This window comes from Portunus trituberculatus, chromosome 32 (genome assembly GCF_017591435.1).
Source record: "Portunus trituberculatus isolate SZX2019 chromosome 32, ASM1759143v1, whole genome shotgun sequence".
Taxonomy (NCBI): domain Eukaryota; kingdom Metazoa; phylum Arthropoda; class Malacostraca; order Decapoda; family Portunidae; genus Portunus; species Portunus trituberculatus.
Genome location: NC_059286.1, coordinates 6645682 through 6656289, shown reverse-complemented (window position 1 = coordinate 6656289; position 10608 = coordinate 6645682). Strand labels below are relative to the sequence as shown.

The 10608-nt window shown below is 38.6% G+C and overlaps 1 long non-coding RNA gene across 1 annotated transcript in view; it reads right to left on the bottom strand.

Annotated features, from left to right (window-relative positions):
* Positions 1 to 2911: 2911 nt before the first annotated feature.
* Positions 2912 to 10608, bottom strand: part of LOC123512037 — a 63289-nt gene continuing 55592 nt past the window's right edge. The window contains exons 3-4 of the long non-coding RNA XR_006677014.1: positions 5382 to 5456; positions 2912 to 3987 (exon numbers count right to left, since the gene is read on the bottom strand). This is a non-coding gene — a long non-coding RNA (uncharacterized LOC123512037). The remainder of the gene's footprint in view (positions 3988 to 5381; positions 5457 to 10608) is intronic.

Below are 10608 nucleotides of genomic sequence, written 5' to 3'. Positions count from 1 at the left end.
TCTGTTTTTCTCTGTTTTTCTGTCTATTCCTGTCTCTTTTTCTCTCCCTTTTTGTTTCTCTGTTTCTCTGATTCTGTCTGTGTCTGTCTCTTTCTCTGTTCTCTTTCTCTGTTCTCTCTCTCTCTCTCTCTCTCTCTCTCTCTCTCTCTCTCTCTCTCTCTCTCTCTATCTATCTATCTATCTGCTTTTGTCTATCTCTGTTTCTGTTTTCTATCTCAATTTATGTTTTTCTCTCTGCTTCTGTTTCTGTCTCTCTCTGACTTTCTCTGTGTCTGTCTCTGTCTGTCTCTTTCTTTCTCTTTCTCCTTCTCTCTCTCTGTCACCTAATATACACAATATCCACCTCTTCTTTCTCCTCTTGTTCCTCCTACACTTCTTCTCACTGATATTCTCTCCTCCTCCTCCTCCTCCTCTTCGTGACAGTCTTCTCCAGCCTCAGGAAGCAATCGCACGGCCACGGAGTCAATGTCACACACACACGGAAGGGTTGAATTTCCTCCTCCAGGCCAGACCAGCCACGCCCTAAGGCCAGAATAAATCCTATGCATACACGACTCGATCCTCTTACTCCCGCTGCATAGAGTGTTGGAACCCTTTCATTTCGTCTTGGTTTTTTCTTGGTGTTTGATTCTTATGATTTTTTTTAAATTTTGGTTTTCGTTCGTTGATGAATTTTTTTTTTATTTTTTTTTGATTGTGTTTGTTGTTGTTGTTGTGGTTGTTGTTGTTGTTGTTGATTTTTTCTTTGTTGTTTTTATTGTTTTGGGGATTTGCAACATCAGCAGCAGCAGCAGCAGCAGCAGGAGTAGTGGTAATAGTAGTAGTAGTAGTAGTAGTAGTAGTAGTAGTAGTAGTAGTAGTAGTAGTTGTTGTTGTTGTTGTTGTTGTTGTTGTTTTGTTTTTTTCTCTAATGTTGAACGATCTATTTCTATTTCTTTCATTCCTCTTGTCATTTTTTTTTCTCTCTCTCTTCCTTTCCTTCTTTTAGCGTGTCCTATTATTAATTTAAGTCTCCTTGCATCATTTCTCTCTCATTCTCATCTTTTTTTTTCTCATTTCATCATTTCATTTTAACTATTCCTTCTTATACGTTCAGTTTTATATTATTCATCATATTTCTTTAGTCTCCTTTTTCCCTTTCTTTATTTCTTTTATATCTGTTTCGTCCTTCCAACTTTCTTCTTCCTCGTATTCATTACTTCCTTTCCATCTTCTTTCTTTTTATCAACCCCTATCTCTTTCTCCTTTGTTTCCTCTCTCTCTCTCTCTCTCTCTCTCTCTCTCTCTCTCTCTCTCTCTCTCTCTCTCTCTCGTGATTCCTTCCTCCATTTAACCTTTCATCTTCTTTTCAATTCATTTTTTCTTTACCTATTTATATTCTAGCTCTCTTTCCTTCATTTTTTTGCTCAATTTTCACTATTTTTCTCCTCACTACTTCCTCCTCCTCTTTATCTTATTTCCCTCACTCTTCCACATATTTCCCCTCTTTTTAAAATTTTCTCACACATGACCTTTATTTAATACTTCTCCTTCTCTTCCTCCTCATCTTTATTCTACTTTTCACTCGCTCCAAATACATCTTCTTTTTCCTTCTTTTTCTACCTTCCACAATGTCCTTACCGATAGCTCAGCACACTTAGCAGAGGAGGAGGAGGAGGAGGAGGAGAAGGACGAGGAAGAGGAGGAGGAGGAGGAGGAGGAGGAGAGGAGGAGGAGGAGGAGGAGGAGGAGGAGGAGGAGGAGGAGGAGGAGGAGAGAGGAGGAGGAGAGTGGGTGATATGGATGCTGAAATGATAAAAGGAAGGAGGAGGAGGAGGAGGAGGAGGAGGAGGAGGAGGAGGAGGAGGAGGAGGAGGAGGAGCGGTCAAGGTATAGACAGCATAAGTCAGCGGGAAAAAAAGTTAGCAGGATAGAATTTCAACAGCGAATAGGATCCAGATTATAGCGAAAATTTCCTACCACACAATTCTCTCTCTCTCTCTCTCTCTCTCTCTCTAGCGACCCAATATTTTCCCGAGATTGAATTTTCAATTTCTGGGAAAATGAATAACACAGACAATAAGAGAGTCCGTGTGAGGAAGAGGAAGATCAAGAGGAGGAGGAGGAGGAGGAGGAGGAGGAGGAGGAGGAGGAGGAGGAGGAGGAGGAGGAGGAGGAGGAGGAGGAGGAGGAGGAGGAGGAGGAGGAGGAGGAGGAGGAGGAGAGAGAGAGAGAGAGAGAGAGAGAGAGAGAGAGAGAGAGAGAGAGAGAGAGAGAGAGAGAGAGAGAGAGAGAGAGAGAGAGAGAGAGAGAGAGAGAGAGAGAGAGAGAGAGAGAGAGAGAGAGAGAGAGAGAGAGAGCCATTTATTGGCCCATATGTAGTACATCACTTAACATCATTAACATTTATTGGCCCATATGTAGTACATAACTTAACATCATTAACATTGATTAATTAGCGGACAAAGGCCTGTTGAGCCGAGGCTCTTTTACAGACCCAAGGAAAAACAAAAGTAAAAGAAGAATGACACCATTGAAGTTCAGGGGTAATAAGACCCAGTACAAAATGCAAACACTAGTAATGACAATTATAATAGTAATAGTGATATAATACTACAGATATAATGACAATAATAATAAATTAGTAATAAAAAATACTGATGACAATAATAATGATAGTAATGAACATAATAATAATGATCTTGATAAAAAAAATAACAATAGATAAAAATACAAATGAAAATTAAGGAAAATAGTAGAACTAGTAAGAAAAACAAATAAACAAAAGTAAAGGTAATAGTCATAATGAGAAGAGGAGGAAATGATTCTAACTAAAGTAAAATAATGATAAAAAAAATTACTAATAAGGACAATAGAAAAAAAATATATATTAAACCATAATAAACATACTGATAATAATAGCAATAATGATAATAATAGTAGTAATAATAATAGCAATAACAATAATAATAATAATAACAATAACAATAATAATAATAAATAAACTAAAAATCCTCGTAGGGTATAGTTAGAAGTAATGATGACACGAACATTTAAGTAAGTACATAGCAAAGAAGATGCAGAACAATGGAAATAGATTTAGCAAACAGTACAATTGGAATTTATGACTAGTAATGAATACGAACAACAGTTAAGTAAATACGTACAACAGTTAAGTAAATACGTACAGCAGTTAAGTAAATACGTACAGCAGTTAAGTAAATACGTACAACAGTTAAGTAAATACGAACAACAGTTAATTAAATACGTACAACAGTTAAGTAAATACGTACAACAGTTAAGTAAATACGAACAACAGTTAATTAAATACGTACAACAGTTAAGTAAATACGTACAACAGTTAAGTAAATACGAACAACAGTTAATTAAATACGTACAACAGTTAAGTAAATACGTACAACAGTTAAGTAAATACGTACAACAGTTAAGTAAATACGTACAACAGTTAAGTAAATACGTACAACAGTTAAGTAAATACGTACAACAGTTAAGTAAATACGTACAGCAGTTAAGTAAATACGTACAACATTTAAGTAAATACGAACAACAATTAAGTAAATACGTACAACAGTTAAGTAAATACGTACAACAGTTAAGATTATAGAAATAATAACGACAATCGTAACAAGAAAATAAATAAATGAAAATAAGAAGTATACATCATAACAGCGATTAATTAAGTCATTTATGAACAATAGCATATGCATACAAAAAAAAAAATGAAAATAAATAAATAAATAAATAAATGAATAAATAAAATAGTATACATATGTTTATCAAGTTACTCCAAAGAACATCTCTTTTGATTTAATTTCAAAAAGTGGTTTTGATGTAGTGCTTTTGATGTCCTCTAGTAGAAGATTCCACTGGGAGTCTCCTCTACTGGAAAGACACCGTTTGGCATGCGATGTCCTACACAATTGGATGTTAACATTATTGGGATACCTTGTGTTCCTGGCTGGTGCTACACGTTGGAAGTCTCTTGTACTGTGTGGAAGTGTGGGAAGGATAATGACTTGTGGACAAATAATACAGTTTGCAAAGTGACAATGTCTTGAAATTTTAAGAGTTGTAGATCTTTAAATAGGGGATCAGTGTGAGCATATCGGTGACTGAAAGTCAGAGAGAGAGAGAGAGAGAGAGAGAGAGAGAGAGAGAGAGAGAGAGAGAGAGAGAGAGAGAGAGAGAGAGAGAGAGAGAGAGAGAGAGAGAGAGAGAGAGAGAGAGAGAGAGAGAGAGAGAGAGAGAGAGAGAGAGAGAGAGAGAGAGAGAGAGAGAGAGACAGAAGAATTGAAGCTGGCACATGAAATCATGTAGAAAAATGCAGCGGAGTAACTCGCAATGAATAATGCATGACGCACACGCACACGCGCGCGCACACACACACACACACACACACACACACACACACACACACACACACACACACACACACACACAGGATGCAGCACTAACAGTAACACTATATTTTTACATATGGGAACGTGGACGGAGTGAAAATATTATGCTTGCCTTTACTTCCCCACCCCCTCTCATATCTGTGGTGGTGGTGGTGGTGGTGACTCCCTTTCTCTAATGTTACTGGAATCACACATATATACATTCCGACTATTTTCACGCTTCTAAGAGTGAGGCAAACTTGTAACACGTTAAATGAATTGTTCTAATTAGATCAATATATCCGTGGTACAGTGGAACCATGCGTGCTTTGGGGTCCGAGGGGTCTCTAAGCGCACGGGTTCGAATCCTGTCCACGGTCCGAGTGTAGGTTGGGCCTCCTCACTCGGACCAACGGTTTCCTAGCGGGTGGGCTTTGAGATAGGAGGTACCCCAAAAAGTATCTCCTTTAGCCCATAAATTCCCGTGAAAAGCCCACATGGTATAAATAAATAAAAAAAATGCTAGGAATTAGTAAGTAAACGTATATAGAAATTAAATGATTACGCTCAAACTAGAGATTAATACCAAAAAAAAAAAAAAAAATTGCTCCATCAAAACACCAGACTTAATTTATTGTACAGAACACAAAACTAGTTAACCTGTAAACTGAATATGCCTCGAAGAAAATAATACATTTGAAACACAAGATGAAAAATAACTTGTCAAAATGCACACTGTTTCTTCTGTGGGGTATTGCTATCAACAACCTGATACCAACCTTATCTTCTCCTTTGTTCTCTAATAGTAATAAATGGAGACTAAGTGAAGTGCACAAGGAGGAGGAGGAGGAGAGGGAAATTGTAAAGGTTATGAGGAGGAGAAAATACGGAAAGAAAAGATTACCTGCAGGAGATCAGTTTAAAGAGAGAGAGAGAGAGAGAGAGAGAGAGAGAGAGAGAGAGAGAGAGAGAGAGAGAGAGAGATAAAAAATTAATACTCACGGCAGCGCTGTTGACGTGAAGACTGAAACCGAACTGAAACTAGATCTCACTCAGGCAGCCCATCAAACACTCCACCTGGAAAAATAATCAATCTTTTCTACACTTACCAGTATTCCAACCCCTTTTAATGACATCTGAATACGTTGCTATACTCTAATTCACACTTTCTATTCACTAACTCGCCTTCAAGTCACGTACAGTAAAATTCATAATAAAAAATATCGCTGACGTTATGGAAATACTATGGTAAGATGTGTCAAGAGTTTAGACACTTAACCCCTTCAATACTGAGACGCATTTTTTACCTTGATTTTGGAGTATGATTAGATGATTTTATTGACATTAGGAACGGTCTATGGAGGTCAAAAGATTAATGGCCACAGTCTTCACTATCTTAATCCCTCTATGAGTTTCTGAAGCTGTATAAAATCACCGAATATTAGCCAGATGAATAAGATAATGTGTCATGGTATGAAGGGGTTAAGTCAAATATGTAAAAATTCCTTGTAGAAAAACATCGGTTACGTTACGGAAATATTATGGTAATTTGCACCAATAATTTAGACACTTAACACCTTCAGTACTGAGACGCATTTTTACCTTGATTTTGGGACATGATTAGACGATTTTATTGACATTAGGAACGGTCTATGAAGGTGAAAAAGAGGCCACAGTCTTTACTATTCTAATCCCAACATATGTTTCCGAAATGTGTAAAATCACCAAAATAGTAACCAGGATGAATAAGAAAACGCGTCATGGTACTGAAAGGGTTAAGGTAAACATTATCAAGAAGTTAGACAATTTATGGTAAAGATACAAACATTTAGGTAAGTTTAAGAAAATCATGGAAGAAATTGCTAAGATACATCATTATGGTAAGTTACAGATCATTATGACAGGTTACAGAAAATTACGGTAAAAAACATGTAAAAATATGTCCGGAAGTTCCAATCACGGTCAACCTAGAGGTGACAGATCAACAAAGACAAACTACAGTGCTTTAAACTTCCTCGGGCGGTGAAAAGATCAAGAGAAGATGAGCCACGGTGACTTGAGTAAGGAAGCCATAGTGACCTGTAGCCATACTCACTTCTTAGCAGATACTTCTTACCTGTCTCGTTCACTTCCTTGGTCACGCAGCTTGGAGAATACAGGCTTAACCTCTTCAGTACTGTATTGTATTTTTATCAGGAATTGTTGGTGTGATTAGAAGATTTTGACATTAGGAAGAGTCTATGGAGGTCAGAAATTAATGGCCAGGGTTCGTATTCTCTAAAATTTCTGTGCTTCACTTCCATTATTTCAAAAGGCTTTATTTAAATTTACACGAGTTTTTAAAGTATTTTCTTATTGTTCTAGAGGCAGAGTGGTAAGTTTTCTACATTACTAACTGAAGAAACACTCTTGAAAACTCCGCTAGTCATCTCTGTGGCCTTGGGGAATAATTGTAGCGAGAGAGCAAAGCGTTTCTGAATACGGGCCCAGAATCTTTATTTCAATCCCCACAAGAATTTCCGAAGCTGTATAAAATCAAATACTAAGCAATATAAATATGAAAACAAGTCCTGGTCCTGAATGGGTTAAACTGAACTATTCCACTAGTAAAAAATTTGTCACACAACACATCAACCCTAATCAGTAATCACACAGGTCAGTATCTAGAAACACTGATAACTGATGACTTTTCACATCAGCCCAAATAACACAGGTCAGTATCTAGAAACACTGATAACTGATGACTTTTTTCACACGAACCTCAGTCAAAATGGTCTGTCTTGATAAACGTTTACTCTCTCACTACGACTGTTTTTCACGCAGTCACACATGTCTTGTATTTAGAAAGTTTGCTCTATTACCAGGACTATTTTCATACAGTCACACATTCACCTGTCTTTAGAAACGTTTTACTCTCTCATTATGACTATTTCTAATTCCATGTGGCCATATCTAGAAACGTTTTGCTCTTCCATCACTATTTCCACACTAACCTTTGTCACACATTCACCAGTACTCAAAAACGCTTTGCTCTCTCACCAGTCGTTTCAAAGGCCACAGAAATGACTAACCAGGTTCTCAAGAGCGTTTATCCTGTCAGTAACGCAGAAAATCTTGTTAATCCGTCACTAGAACCATGAAACATTTTGCTCTCTCACGGCTGTTTTCACACATTCACCAGCATTTAGAAACATTGCACTCTCTTAACACGACCAATTGTAAACCCAGTCACACATGCTCCTATTTAGAAACGTTTTGTTGTTTCACCATTCTTTTCACACTACTCACACATTCACCAGTGCTCAAAACACTTTGCCTTTTCACCAATAACATTTTCAAAGGCCACAGAAATGACTAATCGGGTTCTCAAGACTGTTTATCCTGTCAATAACGCGGGAAATCTTGCTAATCCATCACCAGAACCATGAAACATTTTGCTCTCTCACTTTTCACAAATTCACCAGTACTCAGAAACACTTCACTCTCTCACCAGTATTTTCAAAAGCCACAGAAATAAATAACCATGTTCTCAAGAGTGTTTATCCTGTCAATAGCGCAGGAAATCTTGTTAATCCATCACCAGAACCATAAAGCACCACTGAAAACCAACCGTGTCACTTAAACTCGCGTGTTTTCAAAGTAGAACTCAAGTTACGCGCCAAAAGTGTTGCAAAATACATTCCTTTACCAAGTACTGCTTTGAAACACAATCACAACACAACACAACGGGCCAGACACTTAAGCAACACCCGGGAGACAAGCAGCGCGGCACAGTCAAGTTCGCTAACACTCTCCTCACGGCCTCTCAAGAGATTCGAAGCTTCAGACACCGCGGCGAAGCGTTCCGAAGCCTCACTCGACACACTTACCCGGAAATAACACAAGATCTCGTTCCCTGAGGCCCCAAACCTACTTGAGAGAGATAGAGCAAGGGGGATGAGAGAGAGAGAGAGAGAGAGAGAGAGAGAGAGAGAGGTTGGGGGCGTTTGGAAATGAAAGAGAAGGATGAATGCGTGAGTGGGTCAGTAGATTTGTGCAGAAAAAAGAAGAATAACAATAGCAAAGAACAAGAGCAAGATTAAGAACACTAATAACACGTTAATTAAAGGAAAACAAGAACAAGAATAATGACAACAAAACAGAGACAAGGAGAGAAAGACACACAAGACAAACGAAAGAAAAATAAGAGAAAAACACAAAAACGAGCAAATTAAAAGACCAATGAATATATAAACAGAAAAAAACAAATAAAACAAAACACGGACTCGCATTTCTCCCCCTCCCCCACACGTGAACCTCCTCCTCCTCCTCCTCCTCCTCCCGTGACACACAAAGTAAAAGGTTCACTCACGCTGTACGAAGCTCCGAATCATTGAACACGAGGCGGTTTATTCCACCACTCGAATAAAGGACTCACTTAGCGAATACGAGTCTCATTTCGCAAAATTTATTCTCCATTATTACAAAGTTGCTCGATTTTGTTATTTTTTTTGTCTCAGGAAGTCAAAAGAAAGAAGATTATTGTTGCCTTGTTATTGCTTTGTTCTTGGTTTGGAAGATAAGTTAAGTTTTCTTATTTCTTTCTCCTCCTTCCTCCTCCTCCTTCTCTTTACTTCTCCTCCTCGTTGTCCTCCTTTTCCTACATCTTCACCTCCTTCCTTCTTCTTGTTCGTGTTTTCCTCTCTTTCTCGTCTTTATCATCTCTCCTTCCTCCTCCTCCTCGTCTTCTTCCTCCTCCTCCTCCTCCTCCTCCTCCTTCCTACATCTTCACCTCTCTCCTTCTTCTTGTTCGTGTTTTCTTCTCTTTCTCGTTTTAATCATCCCTACCTTCCTCCTCCTCTTCCTTCTCCTCCTCCTCGTCTCCCTCCTCCTCCTCCTCCTCCTCCTCTTCGTACACCTTCACCTCCCTCCTCCTTCTTGTTCGTGCTTTCTTCTCTTTCTCGTTTTCATCATCCGCCTTTCCTTCTCTTCTTGTTTTCCTCCTGCTTCTTGTTTGTCTTTTCTTCTCTTTCTCTTGTCTTTTTCATCCCCGTTCCTCATTTTCCTCCATTTTATTGTTCTTGCTTTCCTTCTGTTCCTTGTCTTCCTCGTCCTTTTTCTTATCCTCTTTTCCACTATTCGTTCTCTTCATCCCCCTCTCCTCTTCCTCCTCCTTATTCGTGTTTCCTTCTTTATCTCGTCCTCTTAATCCCACCTCTTTATCTTATTAATGTCTTGTAAGGCTAACAATTTCTCAAGGCTCCCCGTATCGTTATCATCTTCGTTTTCATAGTACATAATGGTGAAGTCTTACACTGTACCACACACTAACACACTTCTTTATTACTCCCAAAACGTAACAGTGCACCGGTATTCCTCAACAGCATCTAAAACACGCCTTCTTTCACTCCCTCCTTGTGTGTCACGGTGCATTTCTCCTACGCAGCCTCTTGAAACATTTGTCTTGCTTGCAGTTGCCTTGGTTGCCTTCATGCCTGCTTTCGTGTGTCTCAGCTTTCTCCTTCGTTTATTCTTCTATGTCTTCTTTCTTCCTTCATTTCCTCGTTCTTGTTACCTTCTTGTTACGTGTTGCATTTCTTGACTCTCGGGTGACTACACATTTCCCTGCAGAAGTGGTGGAAAGAGAGAGGGAAAGGGAGAAGGGGGTTAAATGATATACACAGGAGCACTAAAACACTCGGTAACCTGCAGGGATTCATCAGTATGCATTGCACGACAACTTCCTAAGACTTGAGAAACTTGGGCAAGATGAGGACCGGATCGAGAGCGAAACTGAGATTGTTATTTGCTCTCATATAATTATCTTGCCTCTTTTTTTTTTTTTTTTTTTTTTACGAGGACACACGAGTGGGAAGTATTCTGTTTTTTCTTTTCATTTTTCATAACTTTTTCTTCAATTGTTTGGAGAAGGTAGCAAGATACAAGAAGGCAGATTGGCGGACAGACAGACAGACAGACAGACAGACAGACAGACAGACAGGTAACAGAAAGGTAAGGAGGCAAGCAGATGGTTTGATAGACATACATAGACAGACAAACTGGTATATAGATAGACACATAGATAGATAGATAGATAGATAGATAGATAGATGGATAGATAGATAGATGGATAGAGGGGAAAGCCAGCCAAGGATAACAAAAAAAAAAAAAAGGATCAATTAGGTGCCAGCTCCCTGCAGGTTCAATAGAATTAGCCAAACGATGGATAGAGAGAGAGAGAGAGAGAGAG